The sequence below is a fragment of the Pistacia vera genome, unplaced genomic scaffold (genome assembly GCF_008641045.1).
Source record: "Pistacia vera cultivar Batoury unplaced genomic scaffold, PisVer_v2 Contig153, whole genome shotgun sequence".
Taxonomy (NCBI): Eukaryota; Viridiplantae; Streptophyta; class Magnoliopsida; order Sapindales; family Anacardiaceae; genus Pistacia; species Pistacia vera.
Genome location: NW_022195608.1, coordinates 202,424 through 223,710, shown reverse-complemented (window position 1 = coordinate 223,710; position 21,287 = coordinate 202,424). Strand labels below are relative to the sequence as shown.

The 21,287-nt window shown below is 35.6% G+C and overlaps 1 pseudogene; it reads left to right on the top strand.

Moving 5' to 3' along the window:
• Positions 1 to 7,408: 7,408 nt before the first annotated feature.
• On the top strand, positions 7,409 to 14,278 carry LOC116124570 (annotated as a pseudogene).
• Positions 14,279 to 21,287: the final 7,009 nt, after the last annotated feature.

Below are 21,287 nucleotides of genomic sequence, written 5' to 3'. Positions count from 1 at the left end.
GGGCTCAAACCGCTGTTTCTTTCCCTTCCGTTGATCGTCATTAGCCCATCTATGATCAACTCTTCTACTACCCTCCCCTAGTGAGGAACACTGGTCAAAGGACTGAGGTCATGGCGATTGAGAACGGCCACGAAATTCTCAATTTGAAGGTACTTCTCCATAAGGTCATAGAAGCGAGTGAAGGAAATGTTATCCTCAGATTGCAGCTTCTTTTACAGGTTAGTCTGCGAGCAGACTCCCACAATAATGAGAGTCCGAACGGATTCTTCAGGTGTGTTAGCAACCTTGTGCGGCTCCCTGTGGAACCTATCAATGTAGGACTAAAGGGATTCATTCTTTTCCTGCCGCATGTTGCTCAGATAGCTCAACGACATTGAGAACTTTCTGTTCGCCTAGAAGTGTCTCAAGAATAACGAGCTCATCTACTACCACGAGTTAATAGATCCTAGCAGAAGCGATCTAAACCAGTGCTTGGCGTGGGCAGTCAGGGTCACTACCAAACAGCAGCATTTGGCCAAGTTGGAAACTTGGTGAAGCTCTATGAGGTCGTTAAACTCATAGAGGTGAACCTGCAAATCAGAATTCCTATCAAATGCTCGTATATCAGGCATTCTAAACCTCGACGAGAGAGGAGCAGCTAACACTGTCGTAGAAAAGGGAGACACCTTAGCGACCTGCCCGCGCTCATTTTGCTAAGTCTAAACTAATCTAGAGCTCGTTGTAACTCCTCAATCTGAGGCAGCGCAGCAACCTGGGGATCACTTTCCGCAATGTGGGTTTGACCCTCATGATTTCAGTTGAGAAAAAACCGCAGATCGGACTCTTCCTCGCCTGGAGGCAGCGGCATATCTTGACACACGCTGACTAGAGCTGTGTGAAGGCAATGAAAGGTTTAGGGAGTTAGCCTGACCTCCGCAGTGGGCAGAACTGACTAGCGGTTGCTATGGGTGTTCTTGCCTTGCACTCTTGTGAGGGTGCCCATTTGATGTGGCGTGGGACGGTTCATGACGCGACATGTCGCCAAGTCACAAAGCCACAAGTATTCTACCTGTTTCATGATCGGTATTCGCTGGTCCCTTGGAGACCTTCGGCCCATTATCTGCCACCTACTTTTCCCTGCCTTTTTGTGCTGTAGTGCGCGCGGCATGGGCCTTTGCCCGTTTTTGCACTTTAGCGTGACCTACAAGCCTTTTTTGGCGGTAGCACTGTCTTGTCGAACTCAGGTAGTACGACCTAGTCCAAACGGTCTAACCTTCGGTTAATCATTTGGAGAGTGTTGTTGAACCTCTCCAGGTAATCCATCACAGCTGGGTCAAGCTGTGAGCTCGAAAGAATGTCTACCGCAGTACTATGCTGAATCGGGGGCATCTCGATAAAAGCGTCATCCTATACTCGGGGGACCTCCTCATTGTTGGGGCTAGCTCGCTTGGTTTTGGAACCCTATACTCGGGGGACCTCCTCATTGTTGGGGCTAGCTCGCTTGGTTTTGGAACCACGGGCCATTTGCTAGCAAACAGACTCGATTGATCAGAGATTCTTGATAAAGAGCGGATACTAAATTAGGCCTTCTTTCTAGCACCAAACTATTGATGCTAGATTTTGACACCAATTATTTGCACGTGCAAAGTGCTAAACGGACTTAGAAATTGCGCATGAACTGGAAAATGAAATAAACAAAAGGGAGATGATTTTTAAAATGGTTCAAATGCTCAAAGCAAATCCTAAGTCCACTGTCTTTTTATTTATGAAAGGTTACAATCAGGTCGCATGTAGCAATTAAAGAGAACAGAAATACAGAGAGAAAGAGAGAGAGAGTTTTTGTTATCAGAATTAGAATCCCAAAAAATAGAGAGGAGCTCTCTATTTATAGTAAGAGGTTTCTAGATAATGATTATGGATCTGCCAGCAAACAGGTGCCGTATAGTTCCTACCTTACTTCTCATTGGTCGGTTGCACATAAGATATCCTTAAATCGCGTAGGGCTTGGGCAAGTGGGTGACTTCCAGCCACTCACTCGCCAGGCCTTTACCTGCCAAGCTGATGACAGCCTTACTTATTTTATCCTTGGGCGACGTGGCAGCACTTGGATGGCACAATGTCTTCCTAAATTCTGATTGGTCCTTGTTGACGTAAGCCTACATCAGCCTTGATTTTTTAGGCATAACAAGGGAGATGTTTTTTACCTATTCTTTGAAACCAAGAATTCGGTTTCGATGCAAGGGGATATTGGACAAGGGAGCAACTAGACATAGCTCTGGATGAGGATTGGCATCTCTCACTCGGTCAAGTATGCCATTAGTCTCCTGTACTAATATGATCATAAAAATGTATAATTCTTATAGAATGGTCAATTGATGTTGAAAAAGAGGATAAAAAAGTGTTACGAACCGAGTAGAAGTTCAATGCTTTACCAGTTTGATTTTCAACCACTCTGTTTTTGAAAACAGGGAATTTGGCTTTTGGCATGTAGTGCGCTTTTCAAACTATTGTATATTCTTTAGGTTGAAGGACCTCATTTAAGGGGGTAAGAAAACTATTGGACAAAGTGCACTGATTCTTCATTTGTTGCTTTCTTGCAGTGCGAAAGAGGAACTTCATCTTTATCGAGCAATTGACTTTTCTTTGAAATGGACACTAGACAGGGTTGTTTTTTTTTCTATACCTTGTGCTGGGTTAACCTTTTTTTTTTTTGTAATCACTACCATTCTAGATACTTTGTGGCATCAGATTATTTGGAGTATTAGACTACCCAAGCCAACCAGATTATAGAGGAAGATTTGATAAGTTATAGTTAATAAATTGGGATTTATTTATCAACGGACATATTTTCTTCCATTTGAACTGATTTCGAATTTCTTTTAGTTGCTTTGATAGGTGCAATTGTTGTGGCTCGTTAGTAAAAAAACTTTTTATAACTAGAAACATAAATCCGAATTCAACCTTTTTTCCTATGTTATCACATCCATTTCCCTGAAATTTGTTTTGAATACTATTCGGTTCATGTATAAAATAGATGATATTATTGATCAGCTTCCAAAGGAAATAGTGATGGACGTTTTGTGTCGTATTAATGACTTTAGAAGGAAAAGGAAACACCTTTGCTCAAATTTTCCTTTTTTTGTTAATATGTTGTCATGTTAAATATATCAATTTGTGGGTATGATTCTTTGATTTGATTACAGTATTTTAATTATTTTGTGTTAATTTGTCATAAAATTGAAAATTTTCCAATTGACATTTGTGACGCAATTGAGATCGATCGCGATGGATGGTGTTATCGGAGTTGTTCTTCTATGTACATATGAAATCTTTGACAATTATCAATTTGTTATTGTTTAGATATCATCTCTGTTTCAACAACTTAAAATATGTTGTAATATAAATTTAATCATGTTATTGTTGTTTATAAAGCAGATAGGCATTAATTTCTATGGTATCAAGGATCTTCTGGTTAATCATGAGAACATTTCAATTGTATTGGTGATGAGAATTAAGATGTATTGTTTTGATCAATTGAAAAGAGGTTCAATAGGTAATAAAAAGATTGATTCTTTGAGATCGTTAGATTCTTCTAATGGAACAAATAGAAATAGAATAGATCGATTCCTTAAATGTCTATTTACACATTCTTCAATGTATTAGTCATTCTTGAAACATGAAAGATATACGTACTTTCTTCCAAAAGAAAATATTAGAAATCATACAAGAACTATATGTTCTTTTTTCTTTGATAAAAGATCAAAGCTTCATCTGGTTCGAATTATATGAATATACATATTTATAATATATATACTCACAAATCATACAAACCAATATTATAAAAGGAAATAAGGTTATGATTGCTAACATAATACAATTTTTAAGATAAGTATCATTAAATAAAACTGCAAATGAAATACAATTCTGACTATTGATTAACCTTAATTTAGAGGTTAATCATAAGTGTAAAACTAAAGAGGTGTGCTATCGATTTTGTTTTATATTATATTAAATAAAATAAAAAAATTTAGTGAAACAAAGAGATTGCCGGTGGAAAAGAAAATATGAGAAAAAAAGCTGATTTATAATTAATGAGAGAGATTATTATTTTATTTTATTTTTTACTTTTTTACCATTAATGAGGTGAGATAATATATTTATGTAACTTAATATCATGAATATTAGAAAATATTATTTTCACTCACTCTTTATCTTGACCATCTATTTTGGTTTAATCTAATAACATAAATTTGTGTTTAAATCTGTATTAAAACATAGGTGTTGCAAAATCTTCCTATATATATAGTAATTATTTTTAATTAAATTCTCCCAAATAATTAGATTGAAATATATCAATTATTATTAAATAATTTTTAATTCTAAAAAAACACATAATTTACAACATTTGAATTATTTTCAAATGATTCGGTTACTACCATTCGATCCACTGACCTCCACTCTACAAAACCCTTCTTACCGTAGCTCCTAGTAACTCGTTGAACGTCGACTGAGAAAATAAAGTGTATTTTGGGTATTAACGGAAGAGTTAATGACTTTTTCCCACCCAAAAAATGACATAATGAAATTTTCTCACCCTCAGATTTTTAAAATACCATTTTAGTACCCAAAGCAATAATTCCATTAACAGATTCCGTTAAAAATAGTGATATTCACTGTAAAGACAAAAATACCCTTGAATGTCTAAATTTAAAATTTTTTTATTATTATATGTGAAGTCAATATAGCCAATTACCTATTTACCCTACTCTAATATCCCCAACAATGTGTAAAAATTAGATGACAAAGTTGTCCCTAATGTTTGTAATGAATAACTGTTGAGAATTTGAAATTTTGAGACATGTAAAATTACCATTTTGTCCCTACAAGTGTTGCAAACTAAGCTAAAATTATATTACATTGATTCTATCGATTTTAACCCAATAACAATCCAGATTGCAGAATCACAATGCATTTTACTCAATAGAAAGCAAACAAAATTTGGGATATCATACAAACAGGGACAGATCTAGCCCCCTGGCCTACCCTCAGATTTTTTAAAAAAATTACTAACATATAGACCCATTAAAAATTACTATTAATATATATAGCTAGACCCACCCTCATATTTTAAAAAAAGAGAACTATTATATATATATTTAGACCTACAAAAAACTTGCTATTAATATATATATTCTAAGCCCACATCATATTAAAAGTTAAAACTTTCTCCACTGTTTTTCTCAACTGTTCCACCCTCTTTTTATGATTTTATCCTCAAAATTCTTTACTCTCTCATTCTCTTTTTCTCTTTCTCACGCCATTCGACCTTAAAACTTTTGAAGATTGAAATTGTTGAAGCTTTCACTACTCAAGGTGCCACAATTAGCTTCGTTTTCTGTTTTATCAGTTTTACGTATATGTATTGCTCATTTTAATTTAGTTTATTTTAGGGTTGAATCACGCTTTTTTTTTTTTTTTTTTTGGAGATTTTTTATTCTAATTTGAGGGAAAAAGACACGGATCTTTTGAGTTTATTTTGTATTTTGTGCCTAAGAATGAACCTGTTTTCCCAAATTAAAACATTAACTATATTTTAAAGAATGTTATTCTTCACCCTTCATTCACCACTTTCCTATATTTCAAACGTCACCGTTTAGTTATTCAAAATTATTAAAGAAATTTGAGTTACTATCTATGTTTATACCAAGAAAATTTCATCTTTTTTATTAATTCATATTGAAAGTCAATGAAACGTTGACTTGATTTAAGTTTTGGTTGATTTTAGCTTAGACTAGGTCTGATCAAAGTTATGAAAACTTATATTATAATCTTTGGAAGCCAAAAATGAAAAATAAAATAAAATAAAAGAAGGTTTTGCTCAATGTTTACTTAATACATTTACTCAAAATTTAGCTTCTCATAGATTTATTCAAGTTGAAAAGTATTGTGTTATTACATTATTTTCTCTCAGGTTCTTAATATTGTATTATTTTCTTTGCTTAAGGTTTGATATTTTTTAAAGTTTTCACTAGTTGTTTGGCAAACAATAGCAGAGCCACAGAGGTCCCCTTTGGGCAAAAATCTTGGATCGCCTCTGCATATAAATCTCTTCAATAATGCACAGTTAAAACCAACCGATTAAAAAAGGGTAGAACAAAAAGTTGGCGGAAAAACATCATTGACATTGTCAGAATTTTGATTCAATATACATAGAGCAAAATGTGATTAGTAATATATACATAGAGAAAAATACATTGAATACGAGTTGTATTGGGTAACCAAGAAGGTAAAACTGCTGCTTTCTGGAATAATGCTGCTTCTTGTTATGCACAAAGTTGACGATCTCCAAGATGTGCTATGACCTGAAACGAGATTTTACAATAACCTTCAGCCAAATTAAGAACTAATTAATTCAATACAACAAATAAAAAAGACAGCCAAAAGAAATAGCAACTAATCAATATCACACTGATAGGAACCTTCCATTAGTCAACCAAACCAATGCAATAATAACGACCAACAGCCAAGAAAACAAGCAAAAAGATGGAGCTCTATTGATATTCAGCAAACAACCAATAATGATGAACAAATTAGCTAGGAAATAGTTAAACACAACAACCAAAAGCAGAACAAAAACAATGCCTACAGCCAGTCTGCTCTCTCCATCCTCCAGCTCTCTCCATAACCAGCAAACATCTTGTGACAATCTCAATTAAAAACCAATCAATATCACACCCAAACACAACACAATTTCATTAATGTCAACCCCAAAAAATAAAAATAAAAATTGAACAACCTTAATTACTTATTATTTACAATCACCAAAAAATTAAACAAATCCTATGTCTGCATCATCTGATATAATTCAACTTAAAGACAAATGAATGAATAAATTGAATAATGCATATACACATGACAACAGAGATGGGTAAGTGGACAAGGACGGGAAAATAGAGATGCATTTTATTACCTTCACAGAATCTGTAAGAAACTATACTCTTTTTTTTTCATGGAAATAAGTTAATTTATTCCCTTTATCTAAAGACCTCCAAAGTTTCACACAAACGTCTATCTTTTTTAACAGCAGAAGGAGAAAAAAGGGGTAAACAAAAATGCATCCCTGCTTTGATCATCAAAAGTTCATGACGAAACAGCAACATCAACTAGCGTCTCAGTATATAAACAGAGTTGGACCACAGCCCCAAATCACAGGAGTTACCATCACAAGTAAGAAATTGGGGACTTTAGAGGTACATATTGGGCCTGCCTTTTAGGCCCATGATTGAACGATTAAGTGCGAAACTCACACAAATTAGGCGGAGCGTTCAACGAGCACACATCACCTCGTTTCCATCGAGGACAGCTTCTCCACCTTCACATTTCTGTTTTAGCTTTAATTTTCTTAAAGATTTCAGCTTCAACTCTCAAAATGGATGCCTCAATCAAAACTCTCTGCAAATCCGTCACCACTCCTCCCGTAAGTACTCTCCCTCCCTCTGCTTTACTTGGTTTTAATTTAATTTTCCCACAATGTAGTTAAATAACTTGATACATATCTTATTTTTGTAAAAAAGGTGTTATTGTTTGGGAGGAGTACTGGAATTAGGAGCTCCCAATGCAGCTTTATGGCGGGAAGTAGTAGGATCAAGTTTCCTAGGCAAACAGCTCAGCCTGCTAAATTTCGAGTTAGGCAAATACAGAGAAGAGGCGGAGCTCTGAGTGCTGTGTGTGGTGGTAAAATTCTGATAGCTAATAGAGGAGAGATTGCTGTGAGAGTTATTCGGACGGCTCATGAAATGGGGATTCCTTGTGTTGCCGTTTACTCTACTATTGATAAGGAAGCACTTCATGTCAAGTTGGCTGATGAAGCTGTTTGTATCGGCGAAGCTCCCAGTAACCAATCGTACGTTTGACTGCCCCTTTTTTGGATTCTTGTTTATAGGTCATGATCGTGGTCGTGGTTGTGGCATAATTTATATGTTGGATTGTATTTCTGTAGGTATTTGTTGATTCCGAATGTGCTTTCTGCTGCAATTAGTCGAGGGTGCACAATGCTGCACCCTGGATACGGGTTTCTTGCTGAGAATGCGGTGTTTGTTGAAATGTGCAGAGAGCATGGAATCAATTTTATTGGCCCAAATGTAAGTTACTTCAAACCAGGGGGTTGTGCTATAGGAGATGGGATGAGTCCTTCTTAAAAGGACCTTGCCTTTTTTTTTTTTTTACTGAATATGTTGTTGAATTCTGGTTATATTTTGGTAGCCTGACAGTATCCGAGTTATGGGTGACAAATCAACTGCAAGGGAGACGATGAAGAATGCAGGTGTTCCTACCGTACCAGGAAGTGATGGACTGTTGCAGGTTTCACGTTTGGCAATTAATTTCTGTATTATGATCTTAAAACCTTCACAGAAGTAGAGATAAGGGCAATTTTGCTAATGTTTTGTTCAATTTGTTGTGGTAATTGTTGATACAGAGCACGGAGGAAGCAGTCAAGCTTGCCCATGAAATTGGATTTCCTGTGATGATCAAGGTTAACGATGCACCATTCGTATCTTGTTCTGTGATAATTAGAGCTATAGTGCCTTGTTCTGCCTATAAGAAAAAGTTATACCAATTACCTTCTGTCTATTACCTCAAAATGGTTTTCAGAAATTTCTAAAATTTTATTCTTCACTGATTCTCTATTTTGCTTAGTATTTATTATTTTTGTAATTATTGTTTATTATTTCTATTAGAAAACAAACCATATTGATAGTTTTATGTAAATTCTCATGAAAGATTTGAGTAAAGTGTGTATTTTGAGACTTGAGATTGTTAAATTTGTTCCTAGAACTTACATACAGTTAAATGAAGCACAAGAATTGAAATTTTATAAACTAAATTGATCTGAAAAATTTTCTATGGCTTTTAGGCAACAGCAGGTGGTGGAGGACGTGGAATGCGTCTTGCTAAAGAACCTGAAGAATTTGTGAAGTTGCTTCAGGTATGGCCCTTAAGGTGAATTTTCCCATGGGGTTATTCAAGGAATGTATCCATTTAAAATTTCAGTTTGTCATAATTTTGAGTTTGATTTTCCTGGGTTTCTTTTCAGTAGAATTTCATAAAACTTTTTGCAGAACAAGTTCTCAATTCACTGATAGTATTATATTATTGCACAAATAAATGTATGTTTTTCCTAGTCTGTATAGTCTATAGAACTGATGGCCAACATCTTTTGTGTTAGTCTTATACTGAAAATTTAAGACATGTTTGTTCAATATGCTGGATCTTTCAATGTTTTGGTTGTCTAATAGAAAGATTAAATGTTAAAAATGATGAAAATTGAATATCAATTTTTTTTAAACAAATAAGTATTTAGGAGGGTTCTGTAGTGTTGAAGCATTGTTCTGGATCTGAAACAATGTATAATCCTTTGTTACACCAAATTAAGTCATCAAACAAATTTGGAAGTGACATGAATTCTTGGTTGGTCTTTATGCCTCTTTCTCTCTCTATCTATTTAACATTATTTGCTGCATCTGGTCATCATTTTATAGTATTTCTTGCGTTTTTGTTTTCTGAAATTCATTTTTCTACCGTTATTTGCTTTCATTTGGTAGTCTCTAAATTGATGTTGCTAAGGAACTTGATATACTTCTTCAACACTATATGATTTGTCAAAGTTCCGATGTCATAACATTTTTCTTGCTTCATCTTGTTTCATTGGTTGTTTCGGTCACATTTTATTTCAATCATTCAGTGCTGAATAGATAATATGCTTAAATTTTATTATCTTTGTTTACTTTACCAAAAATTAAAATATAGATACTCTATTCATTGTCTAAGTGAAGTTTCCTATAACTTGAGTTTGTTTGTTTTCTTATTTCACAGCAAGCTAAGAGTGAGGCCGCTGCAGCATTTGGAAATGATGGAGTTTATTTGGAAAAGTACATCCAAAATCCAAGGCATATTGAATTCCAGGTTTAATTACCGTGTGTGGTCTTTTATCTTTTTATATGAAATGCATATCAGTATGCATTGACATTTGAGGTGGAATTTGGAATTTTTCCTGCTGCCTACTTATTTGAAGAAGGAAACCAACGAGAGTTGCTCTCTTGAAGTGCTGTAAGTATGGTGGTGTGGACTTTAGGTTGAAGGTCCAACTCTAAGAATTAGGATCCTACTGGTGCTTAGAATATGCATATAAAAAAGAAAAAGAAATTGTAGTCCTATCAATAAATAATAAATAAGGAAGAAGATGAAAATGAAAATGAAATGCAAAGTCTATAGCTTCTTTATGGCTGCGATTGTACGATTATGATTTATTCTGAAATATGCTTTTAAGCAAACGAGTACATTCGTAAGAGCAGCATTTTTATTGGTGAAAGAAGCAAAATGAAGTAAGATTAAGTTATCAATCTGTTAAAGTTCCTTCAGAAGTGGCCTACATTATATTTAATTTTGCCTAGGGAAAGATCACTAAGTAGGTCAGTGCAGCACTACTAAATTTTGAGTTGAATTGGTGCAGTGATCTGAAAACCTGAACAAGTGTTTGTTAATGGAAATTGGAAAATAAATAAATCATGTAATGTACAAATCATACCGATTGATATGGTATTGGGTAATATTTTCTTTTGTACTTCTTTCTAATTGCATGATGCAGTTCTTTTTAAGTAACGCTAGTGTCCGGTGGCTTTACAGGTTCTTGCAGATAAATATGGTAATGTTGTCCACTTTGGTGAACGTGACTGCAGCATCCAGGTAATGTCTATAATCACATCCCTGATAATTTCCCAAACCTCACAGTTTGTGGAACAAATTTTTTTGAGGGGTTACTGGACTTATGAGTTTGTTAAGGTAGTCTGACATTCATGAACAAAATTATGTGAACTCCGTGCATATTTGAGTTGAAAGCTTCAGGATTATTTGTTTCTAGGGAGCTTCTTTTTTTTTTTTTTTTTTTTTTTTTTTGTGTCTGTGTGGTATACTTGTGTGATAGTTTTTAGTATAAGACTAGCTTATTGAAGTGCTAATCACATATGCAGAGGCGTAACCAAAGTGCTGGAAGAAGCAACCTCTCCTGCATTAACCTGAGTTGCGAAAAGCCAGGGTGATGCAGCTGTTGCAGCAGCAGCATCCATAGGTTACATTGGTGTTGGAACAGTTGAGTTTCTGTTGGATGAAAGAGGTCCTTCTACTTCATGGAAATGAACACTGTATCCAGGTTAATCTTTGATTAAGGATATGATATAAGTTGATTTATTTAAAGCTGTATGCATATGGTAACAATACGGCATACAAATGGAAAGTTTGTTTTTGGGAAAAACTCAGGTTGAGCATCTTGTGACCGAAATGATTTCCTCTGTTGACTTGATTGAAGAACCAATTCGGGTAGCCATGGGAGAAAAAACCGCTACAAAACAGGTATCATGAAGGGGATAGTTAGACATATGTCTTCACCCTAAAAACCAGTCTGTTTAATGTTTTGTTGGGCTCTGACCTGCAGGAAGATATTGTGCTCAGAGGACATTCAATTGAATGTCGTATCAATGCAGAGATCCTTTCAAGGATTCCGACCTGGACCAGGTATGTTCATTATAAGCTTGTCTGTAGGTGTTTACGTTCATGTGAAAATTAACTCTTGTAACTGGCTCCTCTTATGCCAACATTCTCTCTTTCTATAGTGATGATTCATTATAGATTAGTTAACATGGGATAGGTGATGGAATGAATATCTATTTCATTAATACAAATTAGCACGCAGTTATGCCGAAGACTTTTATGTTGATAGGGCCTTGGAATTAATCCCTTTACAAGTTTTGTCTGTTTAATAAGTATATGTGCCATTGAAATCCATGTGCCAGTTTTTTTGTTTATAGGTTATGTACCATTAGTATTTCTCCGTTTTTTGGCTCTTTGCTCTTGGAACCATTGTCATAATATATCAATTTAATTCTACCGCCAACAAGATTTTCAGAAAATCAAGATTTAGTATAAAAAGTAAATAGAAAAAATGTTGGGTATTTCTTTTTTTCACTTCCCTATATACTTCTATACTCATATATTGTTATTTTCTTGTTTTCTTGACACCAGGGAGAATAACTGCATACTTGCCATCTGGTGGCCCATTTGTCAGAATGGATAGCCATGTTTATCCTGATTATGTGGTCCACCAAGCTATGATTCCCTACTTGGAAAGGTTTATCATACTCTTTCTACTTGTTTTATTTGTTCTGGTGGCTAGGTGCATGTATGAGTAGTTTATGTCATCTATTTTTAACATAAGTGTGGGTTGAGTTAAATAATTTGTTTGGCCTCTCCTTGTTTAATAATTTCTGTAATTAGGTTATTGAATGATACTTTGTTTTAGATTCAACACCCTAACTGCTAATTTGATCCTCTGAAGTTACCATGCTAGATTTTTGAGTGCTATCTAACTGAAGTTTAAGATTTGACATGGGTCTTCTTATTAAATGTGCAAATTTATCTTATTGTAGCTTATTGTGTGGGCTCCAACAGGGAAAAGGCAATTGAGGCATGAAAAGGGTCTTAATGACCACCATTACAGGTAAGTCTGTATACTTTAAAAGTTAAGAGTTTATGTGCTTTGCAATAAAAAGAGAGCTTCAATTACAAAATGCAGTCTTGTCCATGCTGCCTGTCATGCTAGCAAAAGCAAGGGGTTTCAGCCGGTGTTACCTTAAATGGTTCCTATCCTCTCATGCTAGCCTTTGTTGTTGGCTACATTATGATTGGGCATATTTGCTTCCTTGTGAATACTTGAATCCTTTGGTTTGCATATAGAGGGAAAAAAAAAAAAAAATTTTTAAGGACAAAGTGCAGTTCTTTACTCTTGTGATAATATCTTATGGGTAGTTGCTACAGCTAATATCCAACAAGATTTGCATGAGCCCATTTGTTCAACCCTCCCCCATAAAAAAAAGAAGACAATTATAGTTATTTTCCTGTAACATGAATTGTACCAATAAGAGTAAAATGTTCTCCAGTACATTTGGTCCATCAAAATTTTGTTTCTTCCATAAGATTCTCATGTATCCTATGTTTTCTCTTTCTTTTTTCCAATATTTATTCAGTGTTCCACAAAACATTGAATACCATAAACTTATCCTTGATGTTGAGGTAAGAAAGTGTCATCTGTATGTTTAATGCAAATCTTCTAGAAAGATACCATGGGATTTGGCTTGAAGTTTTTGGCTTTATCGAAATTACGTATTTGTTGTTCACAGGACTTCAAAAATGGCATAGTGGACACTGCTTTATTCCAAAGCATGAGGAGGAGTTACAAGCGGTAAGATAACTAATCTACCCTTACCTTCTCTGTTTCAAGTATATTAAATTAATGTTATTTAGGAATAAGAGAAATAAGTAAGTGGCTGTTATTTAGTGATCATCAGATCTGATTGATTCTAAATGTTCCTTAACCTCTATACCCCAGGTTACATGTTTATTTGCCAGGTTTCTTGCATCTTCTTTGGAAACATGGAATCATTTCACCAGTCTTTTTCAATCCTTAATTCATGAATTTCCTCATGCTAAGAAATCAATATAATTATATATATAAGAAGGTTGTTAGTAAATGGATATGTCATGGTTGGATGCTACAACAAACTAATGGCTAGTCTATAAGTGATGTTGGTTACTCACTTTTTTAGCCCAGAGCCACCATTTTATCTGATGTGGGATCCTAATAATGTACATTGTTACAATTGTCATTCCAGCAAGAGGATTATCAGAATCCTGAGGAATAGTCTTCTATGTGCCTATAGTTGAAACTAACAAAAGATGGATTTTGTTTGACTTATTCGGTATTTTGTGAATATACTGTATATTCTCCTACTCCTCATCCTCATGCAAAACAATATAAATTTATTTATTCTGATCTTTTGGATTTGCATGCAGCCCCAGGAAATTGTTCCAGCAACACATGCAAAAGAATTGGCTAGTGCAACTGCTTAGATCAATCTCTTCTGAAATTGCAACCATACACAGTACTTGTCATCCCAATTAGAAGAAGACCATTTGTCTAGGCAACATTTACCTCCCATCATCTTGGGCTGTATTTTATTGTAAACCTGCATGTAGCACACAATGCATAGGAATATTTTTTATTAGTCATGAGTGCTGATTTAATTTCACAATCAGAGTCAAGTGATGAATAAGCTGACTGCAATTACTAAAAGAGTGAAGTCTCAGGTGATTTATAATGTTAAGTTTTTTGTTATGTTGATGTAATTGTAATGTTGATAAGAATTCTGATGAATTTTCTTGGGCAATCAATCAGTCTAGTGTTGAGAAATTTTAGCTCCATCTAAATTCCAGTATTTGTTTTCTTTCTGCAGTTTATTTCTAACTAAATGAATTCAAGAAATGAACATTTACAATCAATTTTTGAACGTGCAGATGCATTGGTGGCACAAATAAGCTATATTACTAATTGGTAATTGACCCTTGATGTTAGGTTTAACTAATAAAAGTATATGTTATGTTTAAATTTTAAAATAGACAAATTTCTGTTAATATTCAGCGAAAAGGCCTGTATGAACTATGAAGTTTACAGAAATTAAATAAGTGATACACGATGAATGAAGTACTATATTAATATACATAATATATAGAATTAAATGACAATAATCCTTGTGAAGTTTTATTAAATAACAAAAAGCCTCTGAGGGGATCGATGCATTAACTCTTTTAACTTTTATATGTATGCATAATTGTGATTAGATAAACACTAAAAAGTTTATTTCAAATGGGGAGTGGCACATTAGTTCGGGATTGTTAACTAGGTTTTGATGCATTAACGCTAAAATAGTAAAATGTTACATTTAAATAAGGACTTTTGGTTTTGGATGCATTATTCCTTGAATAAGATGTGTTCATACAAGTTCTATGGTTTTAACTACGGTACAATTGTTTAATGTAAAGTTGATGCATATAAGTCAATATTATGCCCTTTTCTTTTTGTCCCCAACTACTACTAGTGTGGGTTTGATAAACTCATTGAATGTTTCGAATATTTATACAATTAGCTGGAGGACTGTTTTATATACGTGATCGTTGCTCTATCATTAGTTGTTTTCTATTGATTGGTACTTCAATTTTGATATTAATTTCATCGAATTTCCCTAGGCTAATTACTAATCCTCATGCATTTTAAAACATACGAATACTCTAATTTTATATATATTTTGTGTTGCTTTTGTACCTTATTTATTGCTCGTTCAATAAACCTGAGCCAAGTAGAAACTAGAACGTTGATGGCTAATTCGATGAAACTAATACCATACGTTGTATATTTATATACTTAACAAAAATAATAATACTACGGACACCGAAGTTTTACAATAAAATTTTGCATCGAATGACGTGTCACATGAGTAGACGCAATCACGTAACACATTAACAAATATTCCGTGAATAAACGACCGTCCATCAAATATAGACGAGCATCCATGATTATTGGACAGTCGTTCATTTTAAATGGACTTTCGTCCATACAAATATAACAATAGACTCCATCCATATCATATAGACGGGAGTCCATTTACTATGGACGGTCGTTCACCTAAAATTGACACCCGTCCATGTAGAGAATCAAGTCAATGTAATGGAATTAAAGGTTGAAGATATTGAAGATCAAAATATTGAGATATGCAGCAATGGTAATGATTGAAATCACAGTAGCAGATTTGGTGAACTCTTAACAACAAATCAGGAGCCTAACAAATGAGGAAGATTCGATCCTACATTTCTGTTATAAGATTGTATAGCTGTAATCTTTCAATTTTAATTATTCACGTAAATGTAGGCATCCGTTGTAAATGCTCTTTTATATATAGTTGTACAGTTTATACCATACTCAATGAAAAACAGAGGAATCAGTTCTCGCATACTCTCATTTTCAATTCTTTTACATGGTATCAGTATAGCCATCAAAAGACCAACATCTAAATGTCTTCCTTCAATCCTGAAACCCAATCTCCCTCCATTGTCTCCATGCCTAATATTTCTACTATCAAACTAAGCCAAGATAATTATCTACTTTGGAAAGCCTAGATGGTACCATATTTTCGAGGTCAGGACCTCTTTGGTTACCTCGACGGAACCACAACAAAACCACCAAAAACAATTTTCGTGTCCCACCCTGAAACCAATGTTGTTTCCGAGAGACTCAATCCTGCTTACTCTCAATGGGTCAAGCAGGACAACCTCATCCTTAGCACTCTCTAGTGATGGCAATGGGCCAGGCCGGGACCGGGTACCCCTTGGCCGAGGCCTAAGCCCGACCTCATGACACAGGCCCAAGCCCGTTACGGGTATGATAGGTAAAGCCCAAGCCCAGCCCGACAGGTTTTTTATAACCGCAAGCCTGGCCCAAGCCTGCCTTTTTTAATAATGTTTATTTTTAAATATTAATAAATTTCAATTTTTTTTATATTTTTAATTTTAGAAATAGTTTTTAAATATTAATTGAAGCTATTTCCGCAAATAATTTAAGCAATAAGTGAGCAATTAAAACTCCATAATATTTGATTATACTAACTTTTCAGTTGTGCATAATATGTTATGGTTAAATCCATTTTTATAAGTTGAATCAAACCCATCTAACTTATTTAAAGGCAATTTTAACATGTTAAACCTTCAATATGGGATGAAAATTGAGGTTAGGGTTTGGGAAAAATGGATATATATATATATATATATAGAATAATATTGTAATTAAATATATAGTACAAGGATAAATTAGTAAAATTAATATTAAAATTTTTGGGGATTGGTCGGGCTGGGCCGGGCCTAAAGATATACCCATGCCCGGCCCGTACCCGAGGTCGGACCTTAAAATCAAGCCCAGGCCCAAGCCCAAGCCCGTCAACCTCGGGTAAAGCCGGCCCCTTTCGGGCCAGGCCGGGCCGGGTACTCGAAAATATCGGGCCCATTGCCATCTTTAGCACTGTCATGTCCTCTCTTACCGAAAGAGTGCTTGCTCAGGTTGTTAATTATACAACCTCCCATGTTGTCTGGCGTGCATTAGATGAAACTTTCTCCTCAAATCTCGTGCGCGCATTGTTCAAATCCGCACACAACTGGCCACTGCAACTAAAGGCAGTAAATCTGCCACAGAATATTTCCACTTCATCAAGAGGCTAGCGGATGAGCTAGCAATCGCAAGGCAGCCAATGACACTTGATGATACTATCACCTATATTCTTGCAGGTCTTGGCCATGAATATGACAGTTTCGTGGCTTCAATTTCCGCTCACACAGATAGTGTGACACTCGAGGAAATTTATTCTCTCTTATTAACTACAGAAGCACGTCTTTCTCGACACCAATTCACTCCATCAATTCAGCAACCTTCTGCTAACATTGCTCAATGCCAATCACAACCATTTGCATGGAGTGGCAGTGATGGCTCTTGAGGAAGGGGGCGAGGCAATCGTGGTGGCTTTCACTCTGCCAACCGAAATACTGATCAGCTCTTTATTATTTGTCAGGTTTGTGGTAAGCCTGGACACTCAGCTCGTAAATGTTATCACATATTTGATCTTTTTTATCAGGACACTCCAAAAGATACGCCCAAGCAAGCTATGGTTGCCATGAATAATGGCAATCCTACCAATTGGGAGACTGAATGGCATGCGGATACGGGTGCAACCCATCACCTCACAAATGATGCTTCCAATCTGAACCAACAGAACAACGAATATGATGGTTTAGATATTGTTCAAGTGGGAAATAGTCAAGGTTTGCATATCTCTAAAACAGGTTCTTCTAAATTCAAAACTACCTCATCCACCTTTGTTCTTAATCAAGTCCTTTTAGTTCCTGAGATTCAAAAGAATTTGATATCTGTTCAACAATTTTGCATTGACAATAACGTCTATTTTGAATTTCACGCTCACTTCTTTCTTGTGAAGGATTACTTGGGGAAGGTCCTTCATCAAGGACATCTCAATGATGGCCTCTACACGTTCACCACCAAAACAAGCCTACCTCAAGCACACTCCAGTATTCGAGTTTCATTTCATAATTGGCATCGTAGACTTGGTCATGCCTCTAGTCCCGTCATCCACAAAGTTCTTTCCACTTTCAACTTTCCAGTAGAGAAAAATAATTGCACACTGTGTGCCCTGATTGCCAAATGACTAAAAGCCATAATTTTCCTTTTAAGCTATCTACGTTTGTTTCTTCAAAACCTTTAGATTTACTTTTTACTGATGTATGGAGACCTGCTTCCGTTGCTTCCACCATTGGTGCTAAATATTATGTGAGTTTTCTAGATGATTATCCCAAATTTATTTGGTTATTTCCTCTTAAACTCAAATCAGATGTTGAGCAAGTTTTTCTTAATTTCCAAAAATATGTGGAAAATCATTTTGAAAGGAAAATAAAAGCCATCTAATCCGATTGGGGTGGCGAATATAGGCGATTAAACACATACTTTACAAACAATGGCATTAACCATCGCCTAGCTTGCCCACATATGCATCAACAGAACGGTTCTATTGAGAGAAAACATCAACACGTTGTCGAAGTTGGCCTAAACATGTTAGCACGTTCCAATCTCCCAATGATATATTGGGAAGATGCCTTCCAAAGTACAACTTATGTAATTTATAGGCTTCCAACACATGTTTTAAACCAAAAATCACCATTTGAGATGTTGTATAACCATGCTTTAGATTACTCTTTTATGTGTGTGTTTGGCTATGCATGTTGGCCTAACTTGAGGTCTTACAGTCAACATAAGCTCAATTTCCGTTCCAAAACATGCATTTTCATTGGCTATAGTCTTTGTCATCAAGGGTACAAGTGTCTTGATCTCTCTACTGATAAGGTCTATGTCTCAAGACATGTCATTTTCGATGAAAACCTTTTTCCTTAAACTTCCAAAAATAAAAACCAAAGCCCCGCTCATCAAACTTCCAACTCTGTCATGCTTCCCCTGCCTATTAATTCTTCCCCATCAACAAGTTTCAGCGATTTGCAATCTAACCCGATTCCCACAAGAATCGAATCTACACCATTATGTTCAATTTCTGCAGGAACAGGTCATGGAACATCTACCCAGCCAGCAACCAATGCAATCGACTCTACTGATGCCCCACATGAAAATGCATAGCCTTCTCCTACAAATACTCATTCCATGGTCACCAAATCAAAGAATCATATCCATAAGCCTCGACAACAATCTGATGGCTGCTTTCGCTACCCTTTACCGAGAGCTTTGATAGCAGAAACATCACCTCTAGCAACGGAACCAACCTCTTACACTGAGGCCTCTAAATCCATCCATTGGTGAGATGCTATGATTAAAGAATTCACTGCGCTGCTACAAAATGGTACTTGGTCTTTGGTGCCTCCATCAAATAACACCAATGTTGTGGGCTGCCGTTGTGTGTTTAAAATTAAAAAAAGGGCGGATGGAACCATTGAACGTTATAAAACATGACTAGTCGCCAAAAGATCAACAAGAAGGAGTTCATTTTTCTAAAAGATTTAGTCCAGTCATCAAACATACCACTATTCGGTTAGTGTTTTCTCTTGCCGTGTCTTATGATTGGTCTATAAAGCAATTGGATGTACAAAATGCATTCTTGCATGGCGATTTAAAAGAGGATGTGTTCATGTTACAACCCCAAGGATATATTCATCCACAATATCCACATCATGTGTGTAAACTACACAAGTCACTTTATGGATTGCGGCAAGCCCCAAGAGCATGGTTCTCAAAGCTCTCGGGTAAACTCAAGTCTTTGGGTTTTCATGAAAGTAAAGTTGATTCGTCTCTATTTATTCTTCGGAAATTAGCTATTATTATTTACGTACTTATATATGTGGATGATATTTTGATAACGGGCTCAAGTTCAAATGCAATCAGTCGCGTGATTGATTGCTTGAAGAATACCTTTGTTGTCAAAGACTTGGGTGCACTAAATTTCTTTCTTGGTGTTGAGGCACTTCGGTGTCCAGATGGCATTTACCTCACTCAACAAAAGTATATTGCTAATTTACTAAAACGGAGCAACATGGACAAAGCCAAGCCTTGTACAAGTCCCATGGCCTCTAGTTGTCATCTTACTTCCAACGATGGACAGACCTTTGAAGATATAAGTCTCTACCAAAGCATCGTAGGAAGCCTGCAGTATCTATCCTTCACAAGGCCTGATTTAGCCTTTGCGGTACACAAAGTCAGTAAATTTATACATCAACCTCTTGATACACATTGGATGGCAGTCAAGCGCATATTGCGCTACCTTAAACACTCAGTGTCTACTGGTTTATACATCACCAACACTACTGATATGAGGTTGCAAGCTTTCTCAGATTCTGATTGAGCGGTTGATAGAGACGACCGCCGCTCGGTTGGTGCCTTTTGTGTCTATATGGGCTCTAATTTAATCTCTTGGCGTTGCAAGCAGCAGCCCATAGTTGCTAAAAGTAGTACCGAGGCTAAATACAAAGCGCTAGCAAATACAGCAGCCGAGATCACTTGGATAAAATCTGTTCTATTTGAACTTGGTCTTCCTCAAAAACAACCACCAGTTCTTTGGTGTGATAATACTAGAGCTACTTACCTCACATCAAATCCTGCATTTCATGTACGAACGAAGCACATAGAAATTGATTTTCACTTCGTCAAAGACCAAGTGCTCAATAAACAATTGGAGGTTCATTTTATTTCAAGCCGCGATCAATTAGCAGATGACTTACCAAGCCATTACATCCAATAAAGTTTAAAAATGTACAACATAATCTGCATGTTCGTGAACTACCCTCCAGATTGAGGGGGCGTGTAAAGAATCAAGTCAATGTAACGGAATTAAAAGCTAAAGATATTGAAGATCAAAATATTGAGATATGCAGAAATGGTAATGACCGAAATCACAACAACAGATTTGGTGAACTCTTAACAACAAATCAGGAGCCTAACAAATGAGGAAGATTCGATCCTACGTTTCTGTTATAAGATTGTATAGCTGTAATCTTTTGATTTTAATTATTCATGTAAATGTAGGCATCCATTGTAAATGCTCTTTTATATATAGTTGTACAGTTTATACCATACTCAATGAAAAACAGAGGAGTCAGTTCTCGCATACTCTCCTTTTCAATTCTTTTACAGTCCATAGTTTAAATTAAAAAATAAAAAATAAACAAAAATAATGGACGCTCGTCCATAATATATGGACGGGTATCCCTATTAGAAAAAAAAAAAAAAAAAAAAAAAAAAAAAAAAAAAAAAAACTAATGCATTGTCACCAACTAAAACAAAATTCCTTTCTCTTTTACCTCTAATGGTT